This window comes from Schistocerca nitens, chromosome 1 (assembly GCF_023898315.1).
Source record: "Schistocerca nitens isolate TAMUIC-IGC-003100 chromosome 1, iqSchNite1.1, whole genome shotgun sequence".
Lineage (NCBI taxonomy): Eukaryota > Metazoa > Arthropoda > Insecta > Orthoptera > Acrididae > Schistocerca > Schistocerca nitens.
In genome coordinates this window covers 1,148,310,334-1,148,320,625 of record NC_064614.1, presented here as the reverse complement: position 1 = coordinate 1,148,320,625, position 10,292 = coordinate 1,148,310,334, and the positions used below count along the sequence as shown (strand labels likewise).

Below are 10,292 nucleotides of genomic sequence, written 5' to 3'. Positions count from 1 at the left end.
TCACCAGTTGCGGTACTGGCGTGTAAATTGCAGCCTTCATCGCTGATGAACAGCAGTCGGCATGGGTGCATCAGCCAGGCACCTGCTGCGGAGGCCCTTATGCAGCAACGACCGCTGAAGAGATACTGTTGGCTGCCCCATGGTTCATCTGGGCGGTCAATTGCTCAACGTGCATTTGCACGTCTATTCACCCGTACACATGTCCGCAGCCGTCGTTCACCCCTGTCATCCATCGCCCGTGGTGTACCACAGTTTCCTGGGCGCAGTTTTTGGATAGCACCACTTTGCCATGCACAGTATACTTCAACAATAGCGTCACATGAACAGTTTATGTATGAAATGCTTCCGCCCTTGGTCCGAAAGCCAATGATCATGCCGTTTTATATGTCAGATAAATCGCTCCGTTTCCGCATTACGACAACTATTGCATTATTTTCCGCGCCCCTCCCAACACGTCTTATATACTGCTGGTTCTGCCGCCTGCCGTCTGTCAGTGGTTATTGCACTTTGACGTTTAAAATAGGCGAGATCACAATGTGACTGGGCCGTGTATATGTTCTTATGTTTCTAATGAAGAATCTTACATAATTAATTCGCGAGATTTGTATCTAACTGTCGTCCCAGAATAATGAAAAACAGGGTTGATGCAGCTGTCCGTATTTATGGGTTTTGTGCAACCCACAATGCCTTCATATATAATGCCGTCACTATACATTCATATTCTCTCGCTTGCTTAGTGCAATGTATTAGTCCTACAGAAGAAACTTTGTAAGTATGCTGTTTAGGTTTTTACGTTGGTAATGCCATGTAGTGCTCTGTATGAAAATCGCTGACTGCGCTTTGTGCAGTCTGTGGTTGGTTGGACCCATTGTTGGAATATTCGCTTGTGTAGTGTTGGCCAGTTTGATGTGAACAGCGCGTAGCGTTGGGCAGTTGGAGGTGAGCCGCCAGCAGTGGTGGATGTGGGGAGAGAGATGTAAGAGTTTTGAGAACGGATGATCTGGACGTGTGACCGTCAGAAAAAGGAAATTTGTTTAACTGGATGTCGCAAAATTACTTTTGAACGCTATTAAGGTAAATACATTGCTTGTTCTCTATCAAAATCTTTCATTTGCTAACTATGCCTATCAGTAGTTAGTGCCTTCAGTAGTTTGAATCTTTTATTTAGCTGGCAGTAGTGGCGCTCGCTGTATTGCAGTAGTTCGAGTAACGAAGATTTTTATGTGTTAAGTGATTCATGAAAGATATAGGTTATTGTTGGTCAGGGCCATTCTTTTGTAGGGGTGATTGAAATTGAGATTGCGTTGCGCTAAAATATTGTGTGTCAGTTTAGTGATGATCAGAATAAGTAAAGAGAAAACTGTTTGAGTACGTTGAGTTTTTCTCAGCTGTTTAAACATCAAATCACGTAGAAGTTTACTAGCACAGTCATTCATAATTCTTCAAAGGGGACGTTTCAAGTTAACAAGACCTTTTGATAGGAAACTCAATGTAATTAAATTTTATACTGAGGTACATTTTCTCTGGAGGCAGTGGTTCTCGATATATACAAGAAAAACGTGTTTGAAGGTCACTTTTGTACGTTTGTCTTGAGTAATTCGAAAACTACAGCCTCTAGCGAAAACTTATTTATGCCTGTACTAAATTTAACTACATTAAATTTTCAACAAAAAGGTTATGTTCTTTTTTTTTTTTTTGTTGTTCTAATAGTTTGTGCATAGCGAGGGACATAATAGGAACATCTTGCTCGTGATATTTGAAGGTGATGCGGATTGCATAAGCCCCATAGGTAGGGGCATCTGAATAATCCTGTATATATTCTGTGTACTTATGTGTTTGCCTTTTTGCATCCAGGAGAAAAGGTCATGTGTAAGAGTATCGCGAAGGTTTGGAACCTATTTTGGTGTTCCCCAAAGGAAAAAAAAAGTATATTGAGAAACACGGCTCTAGAGCGCGACCAGACTCGCCACCACATTTCTGCCGCGTGCTCTCCTCTCCGTAGCGCACAACACTTGAGCAGCGACGGAGCGCCCAGCAGTCGGCGTGTGTGCGACACACTGCACAGCGAGTGTTTGCCTGCTGCGGCTCGGGTAATGGGTGGGCCGTGTCGCGTGGCCCTCCACTCCGCCCCCGCAGTGGCGACACCGCCACGCCAGCTCTGGCCACCAGGCCGCCGTCTGCACGCCCTGACAACCTCTACAACACAGCCGCTGATTCCGCCGCCGCCGCCGCCGCCGCAGATGCCGCGTCTTCCCTGCAGCAGGTGAGTGGTCTCTGTTATGACAAGACGAAATTACAAGCGTGCGGCCGTAACTATGGGTTCTTTGACCTCTGGGAGATGGCTCATTGGAACTATAACATTTGAAATATTAGTTCACTTTATTGCCCGAGTGATGAAAAGATTTGCTTAACTTGATACAGTTATTTGCCACAGGAGTGTTTGCTGCCGTTGACTATTATAGCACTACTTGATGCACTAATTAATAATGTGATGTCGAAATAAAACGTTCGACGATAACAAAAGCACATTTCCATCTGAGACTTGAGTATTGCTTTAGTCCTACTCGATGATGCTGACCGCTTCAGCTGAGGTCACGAACTGGGCAGAGCACTTCCATGCTCGTCTGTATGCTGACCTGTTTGTGAGGGCGCTGCGGTGCTGTGAGAGAGGCACCGTCTTCAGGAGCAACTCCGTTCATTGTTGCGGATTCCAGCGAGACATAGCGTCAGTCAGTGGTATTAGTGGTCGTTGCCGACATTCGTGTGGCACTACGATCTTTGGACGATTACACAGTCTCACACCAAGGCAGGACAGGGTACACTCAACATTCTTTAGTGTTTTCGTTAATTGCACGAATGTCTGTGAATACTACAGGCACCAGAGATGATGGTTCGAATAACTTCATACTAGGAGTATACATAGTCTGTCCCAAAAGTTTAAAGAATAATTATTTTTAAACAAATTTGTTGAGTGTCCTGTGCAGAAAGCACAGGGCCTTGTTGTAGACCAAAAATACACTGACTGAAATTTTCCCTCTGCAGCGGAGTGTGCACTGATATGGAACTTCCTGGCAGATTAAAACTGTGTGCCGGACCGATACTCGAACTCGGGAACTTTCCCTTTCGCGGGCAAGTGCTCTACCATTTGAACTACCCAAGCACGACTCATGCCCCGTCCTCACAGATTTACGTCAGCCAGTATCTCATCTCCTACCTTCCATACTTCACAGAAGCTCTCCTGCGGAACTTGCAGAACTAGCATTTGCCAAACCCTGGGGAAGTTTCCAGAATGAAATTTTCACTCTGCAGCGGAGTGTTCACTGATATGAAACTTCCTTTCTTCCAGGAGTCTAGTTCTGCAAGTTTCGCTGGAGAGCTTCTGTGAAATTTGGAAGGTAGGGGACGAGGTACTGGCTGAAGTAAAGCTGTGAGGAGAGGGCGTGAGTCGTGCTTGGGTAGCTCAGATGGTGGAGCACTTGCCCGCGAAACACAAAGGTCCCGAGCTCGAGCCTCGGTCCGGCACACAGTTTTAATCAGAAATACTCTCTTAGACAGATTCTGGAGACACTTCGTCTTCGAAGCCTTCTCCATCCCAGTAGCGAGATTTTTGTAGTATGCTCCAGCATCGATTTGCCCCATACTAGTATAGTCTGTTAGCACTGCACTGACTGAGGGGAAAAATCATTGCATCATGGTGCCTCATGTTGGTTGGGTCTTCGCCTTTCCCGGCACATAGTTCCCCTGCTTGCTTTGCTCATTCGTCTTACAGTCATAGTGATGCGACCGGAACTCGTCCATGATAATTAGGTGCTTAAAGAAGTCAACCACAAGGTGGGCGAAAAGTCATGATCGAAAATGTTTACCCTTATTGTATCCAAACAAGAAGCAACATGAAAGGCAAACAGGAGAATGAAACGACTCCTTGACTACAGCAGAAATTGTGCTTAACAGAAAAAGATACATGTAAGAATTGTAACAACACAGATACGAATGTTTCACATACTTCTTACATAGTTCAAACTGGTTCTGATGCTATTATTCTGTATGTACAGTTGCCGATTGTTGAGGGCTGTCTTTCACCCAGATATCAACATTTCGAGGTCAAGAGTTAAGACACACAACAAATTCATCTGTCATCATAACATTAAGGAGGGCCGCTAATGTTGGAAAAACTGCAAGTAACTGTTCGGACGACTCATGTCGCGTATTCATATTATGAATAGGTTGCTGCCTGGTCGAGATGGTTGGTAACGTTCTCTCTTCATCCAATGACGCATGGAGGTTTTGGGAATGTTCATCTCCGCCCACCGCTTCCTTGCCGATTTTGCTGGTGAACGAAGCAGTAATGGATTTAAGCACTGAGTGACTTCATTATTGTTGTCATGTTTCTTGGGTCTTCCACTGCGAGGTACATCTGTCACAAACCCAGCTGCAAAGGCCTTTCTTTCCAGTTTCCGACGAGTAGCCTCCGCTGGGGCTTTCTTCTTGAAGCGATTGAAACAGTTTGCCCCAATTTTATAATAAGTGACACACGTTCGTTCCCTTCATGCACCCTTTTCGCTAAGAAAAAGACGATCTTCAATTGTGGCCCTGTTTTTATGCGCCATTATGACACAGATGTTTACAACTACACTCCTGGAAATTGAAATAAGAACACCGTGAATTCATTGTCCCAGGAAGGGGAAACTTTATTGACACATTCCTGGGGTCAGATACATCACATGATCACACTGACAGAACCACAGGCACATAGACACAGGCAACAGAGCATGCACAATGTCGGCACTAGTACAGTGTATATCCACCTTTCGCAGCAATGCAGGCTGCTATTCTCCCATGGAGACGATCGTAGAGATGCTGGATGTAGTCCTGTGGAACGGCTTGCCATGCCATTTCCACCTGGCGCCTCAGTTGGACCAGCGTTCGTGCTGGACGTGCAGACCGCGTGAGACGACGCTTCATCCAGTCCCAAACATGCTCAATGGGGGACAGATCCGGAGATCTTGCTGGCCAGGGTAGTTGACTTACACCTTCTAGAGCACGTTGGGTGGCACGGGATACATGCGGACGTGCATTGTCCTGTTGGAACAGCAAGTTCCCTTGCCGGTCTAGGAATGGTAGAACGATGGGTTCGATGACGGTTTGGATGTACCGTGCAATATTCAGTGTCCCCTCGACGATCACCAGTGGTGTACGGCCAGTGTAGGAGATCGCTCCCCACACCATGATGCCGGGTGTTGGCCCTGTGTGCCTCGGTCGTATGCAGTCCTGATTGTGGCGCTCACCTGCACGGCGCCAAACACGCATACGACCATCATTGGCACCAAGGCAGAAGCGACTCTCATCGCTGAAGACGACACGTCTCCATTCGTCCCTCCATTCACGCCTGTCGCGACACCACTGGAGGCGGGCTGCACGATGTTGGGGCGTGAGCGGAAGACGGCCTAACGGTGTGCGGGACCGTAGCCCAGCTTCATGGAGACGGTTGCGAATGGTCCTCGCCGATACCCCAGGAGCAACAGTGTCCCTAATTTGCTGCGAAGTGGCGGTGCGGTCCCCTACGGCACTGCGTAGGATCCTACGGTCTTGGCGTGCATCCGTGCGTCGCTGCGGTCCGGTCCCAGGTCGACGGGCACGTGCACCTTCCGCCGACCACTGGCGACAACATCGATGTACTGTGGAGACCTCACGCCCCACGTGTTGAGCAATTCGGCGGTACGTCCACCCGGCCTCCCGCATGCCCACTATACGCCCTCGCTCAAAGTCCGTCAACTGCACATACGGTTCACGTCCACGCTGTCGCGGCATGCTACCAGTGTTAAAGACTGCGATGGAGCTCCGTATGCCACGGCAAACTGGCTGACACTGACGGCGGCGGTGCACAAATGCTGCGCAGCTAGCGCCATTCGACGGCCAACACCGCGGTTCCTGGTGTGTCCGCTGTGCCGTGCGTGTGATCATTGCTTGTACAGCCCTCTCGCAGTGTCCGGAGCAAGTATGGTGGGTCTGACACACCGGTGTCAATGTGTTCTTTTTTCCATTTCCAGGATTGTATATCAGCTTGGTAGCCAGAAAGAACACGATCACATGCCATAGCATTCGCCAGAACAGCACGATCACACGCCGTACTTTCATTGAGCAAAAGCAATATTTTGTTTAACTTTCTCATAATAGAAAAGAATATAGTGGAGCCCATAAACTGTCATTTACTCTACAGGCAAATTCTGTGACTATTTCAGAGACAAATTGCATTACACAAATATGGATTCCTAACCCCACTTGAATTTGTTTATATTTCAATACTATATAGCAATTTACTCAATTAATATTCTCAAGTAAAACTTAAATTAGCTCATGGTAATAGTCAAAGCAAAATTCAGATTTCCTGTAAGTCAAACTATGTGCCTTTTGCATTACCTGTGAAGCAGGTGGTTTATCTAGCAACATTTATACACATTAGCACTGAAACTTTGGCACATTCGAAGTAGAAACAATGCAATAATTAATCAGAAACAGAATACTCGGTCTTTTGCACGTTTAGGATAGAACCATAAAACGGTTTTATGATCAGGACAATTTAAAAGTTCACACACACGTTTCTATCACTTGAATTATTATTGAAAAACAGTCACATCAATATACTGGTCCATACTGTGATTCATATCTGAATTCCTGCAGTTGGTGGAGCAGTGACGTAATAGTGGTAGCAAGCACGTGGCGGCTAAGTGGTCCCATGCTCTTGGAGTTGAATGTTCTTTATATATTCATCTTGGCGACGTATTTGCTTCATTTCAGAGCCATTCCATGTTAACAAGACTACCATACGACAGCCAAAATCCTTTTGCGAGGCAATTTCAACATAAATTGGCTTCCAAATGCCTCAGTTGGCACCCGCGTTGTTAACAGTACAACGTCTAGCCACTGACTGCCTAATATGCTCTCTCTCTTTCTTCCCAGATCGACCACCAAAACCATCTATTATCGCGCGCCAAGCCACTTCCGTAGCGGAGGGGGTTCCCTACATCTTTTCCATAATATAATTCAACTTCCCTAAGTATGAAACAGTATTCAAAGTACAATTTCTCTTTTACGAGCATACATATTTTATAAAGTTTCATTATTTTTAAACATTATTTAGTTTTTGCAATATATACATCATAAACTTCCACTTTCTCTCTGACAATTCAAAGATCTTAACTAGTACAGAACAATCTCTTCATAGTTCCATACACATAATTACACTGTATAAATTACTTACAATCGATAATGGTGTTACACGCTGATTTTTGTTTAAGTTGAGGTGGAAATTTTAAAACGATGGAGGTGGCTGTCTACACTGGAGCTGCTGCTTTCCGTTTCCGGAACACAGGCTACTGAAGTGGAACAGTTGGCCGTGTGCTCTGGGTGGGGACGCGGCGGCAAGAAGCTCATACATATTGGCAGCGGAGCAAACGCAACCGCTTGTACGGGGCCGAGCGCAGTCTAGAGCGCAACCGCCGCGCCCGCCATTTGCATGGGCTGCCGGAATTCCAGCGATTTGCATGCCGACCGCCGTTGATTTGCGGCGCCCTTTGAGAGGCCGCTGGTTGTAGCCAGAACTAGCAGAACTCTGTTCTCCCTATTCAGAGAACAGGGAAGAGGGTTACAAATGCAGGGCCTACTCCGCTCCTTGCGATGACAGCTCCCTGCTGGTGAAAACTGTGTATGATGGAGATAAGTTGACTGATGGTGTAAATAAGTACTCAGTTGCGCAGGCCACCTCCAGGTTGCATATCGATGCTGCCAGTAAGACGCAGCTGTGCTCTTCAGTCCGACTGGTTTGATGCAGCTGTTCAAGATAGTCCATCCTGTACAAGCATGTCGATCACATAATAACTCCATCAACCTACATCCAGACGAACCTGACCGTTGCACTACAGCCGTGGTCTCCGCTACATTTATTACCCACCAAACATCCGTCCACTGGGTACAACTCACGATCACCATTGGTTCTCGTAGCGGGTAATCTGGACAGTATCAACTTATGCGGCAAGGACGACAAGGGACTAAGTACACATGCTTATAGCTTGGTTCGGCCCTGTACGCATTGGCCGGAACACAGCGAGGGGACCGTGCGGTTAAAGGCGCTGCAGTCTGGAACCGCAAGACCGCTACGGTCGCAGGTTCGAATCCTGCCTCGGGCATGGATGTTTGTGATGTCCTTAGGTTAGTTAGGTTTAACTAGTTCTAAGTTCTAGGGGACTAATAACCTCAGCAGTTGAGTCCCATAGTGCTCAGAGCCATTTGAACCATTTGAACAGCGAGGGGAAGTCGGTTATTCAGTCCACCAACCTAAATGAGAAGGTAATGTCACCAAGTCACCACTGGAAATGAATTTCACCATGTTCCCATGGGAAATGAAAGGGAATCGTGGGCAGATGGTACATTCTACTAGACAGCGCTCCGAAACACGGCAAACATTGTACACAAAAAATTAGAATATATTTATCAAGAATGAAATTAATCGAAACCCTCAGCTGCCAACAGGTGTTGTTGATATACCTCAATGGGGACCGCTGAAAATGTCTGCCCCGACCGGGACTCGAACCCGGGATCTCTTGCTTACATGGCAGACGCTCGACCCATCTGAGCCACCGAGGGCACAGAGGATAGCGCGACTGCAGGGACTTATCAAATGGTTCAAATGGCTCTGAGCACTATGGGACTCAACTTCTGCGGTCATTAGTCCCCTAGAATTTAGAACTAGTTAAACCTAACTAACCTAAGGACATCACACACATCCATGCTCGAGGCAGGATTCGAACCTGCGACCGTAGCGGTCTCGTGGTTCCAGACTGCACCGTCTAGAACCGCACGGCCTCTTCGGCCGGCGCAGGGACTTATCCCTAGCACGTTTACCATGAGACCCACATTCTCAACTGTCTATAACCTACATTCGTAATGTTCCTAAAGGATATTTGCCCTTTCACTCATTACTCGCGGCAATTAAGGTGACGATTCCCGTTACAGCTTGGGCAAAGTGTGCGCATTCGCACACGGGGAATCGTCTTACGTGAATCGTCACCTTAGTTGGCAGGAGTAATGAGTGAATGGGCGAATACCCTTTAGGAACATTACGAATGTAGGTTGTGGACAGTTGGGAATGTGGGTCTCACGGTAAACGTGCTAGGGTTAAGTCCCTGCAGTCGCGCTATCCTATGTGCCCTCGGTGGCTCAGCTGGGTTAGAGCGTCTGCCATATAAGCAGGAGATCCCGGGTTCGAGCCCCGGTCGGGGCACACATTTTCAGCTGTCCCCATTGAGGTATATCAACAACACCTGTTGGCAGCTGAGGGTTTCGATTAATTTCATTTCTTTCTAGAGAAGCTGCTTGGTCATCATTTGTATTTGTTCTTTCGGAACAGTTACTATCTTCATATAATATATTTATCATTCTGAGTCTGACAACAGGGAAAATCGGTATGAAAAAGTTATTGATTTAAACCAGGGTGACTGGCTGTGTCGTGCCCTGTGTAATTTGCATGTCTCGCTTTATTAACTTCGTGACGTTTTTTAATGGATTATGAGTGTTTCCGGAGCGTGTGTGAATGTGCAGCGCCTTGGACTTTGGACTTGAGACAGAGCAATAGGAGATGATTAAGCGAAGCAAATCGGTGACCAGTTGATGGCACGGCGGCCTGGGTGGCGTAAGATTCTTGGAAGTGAGATCGACCCGGAACCCACAGCGAGCAGCAAACAGTGTTCTCCCACATAACTGCTTGTGGCCAATGTCCAGCCAGAGGGCAGTACGCAGCTGTGTGCGGAAGTCGGGGGCGCCTTTTGAAGATGAGCATCTGCCGCATGTAGAAAGCGAAGGCCACACAAAACAAACTCTAGCTTCGTTCTCGAACCCAGTGGCGAGGCTATGGACGTTAGGCTCCAAGATGTGTGATGTCAGACCACAGCACTGAAATGAATGTTTTGTGGTGGTAGGCCACAGCTTCATGTTGTCACTGGAGGCTGAAAAAAGACGCGCTATTTTTAGCGGGATTCTCTGTTGGAGGGAATCCTCGTGATTAGACTGCAGTGGTCTGTAATTTTGCGATTGGCGACTGGCACCTGTTTGCGGTAAAGAATAGACACAGCGTAATTGAGTGCCGTAATGGAAGGAGGTTGGGCCTGATAGACTTGGCGTAGCAGAAAGGAGAGGCTGCCACATTGTGGAGTCCCACAAAGCCGGTTGGTGTGGCCAAGCGGTTCTAGGCACTTCAGTCTGGAACCGCGCGACCGCTACGGTCGCAGGTTCGAATCCTG

At 47.3% G+C, this 10,292-nt stretch overlaps 1 non-coding gene across 1 annotated transcript; it reads left to right on the top strand.

The window, feature by feature from the left end:
• The first annotated feature begins 9,201 nt into the window (after positions 1-9,201).
• Trnai-uau (transfer RNA isoleucine (anticodon UAU)) lies at positions 9,202-9,277 on the top strand. Its single transcript has one exon. It is a non-coding gene; the product is annotated as a tRNA-Ile (tRNA).
• Positions 9,278-10,292: the final 1,015 nt, after the last annotated feature.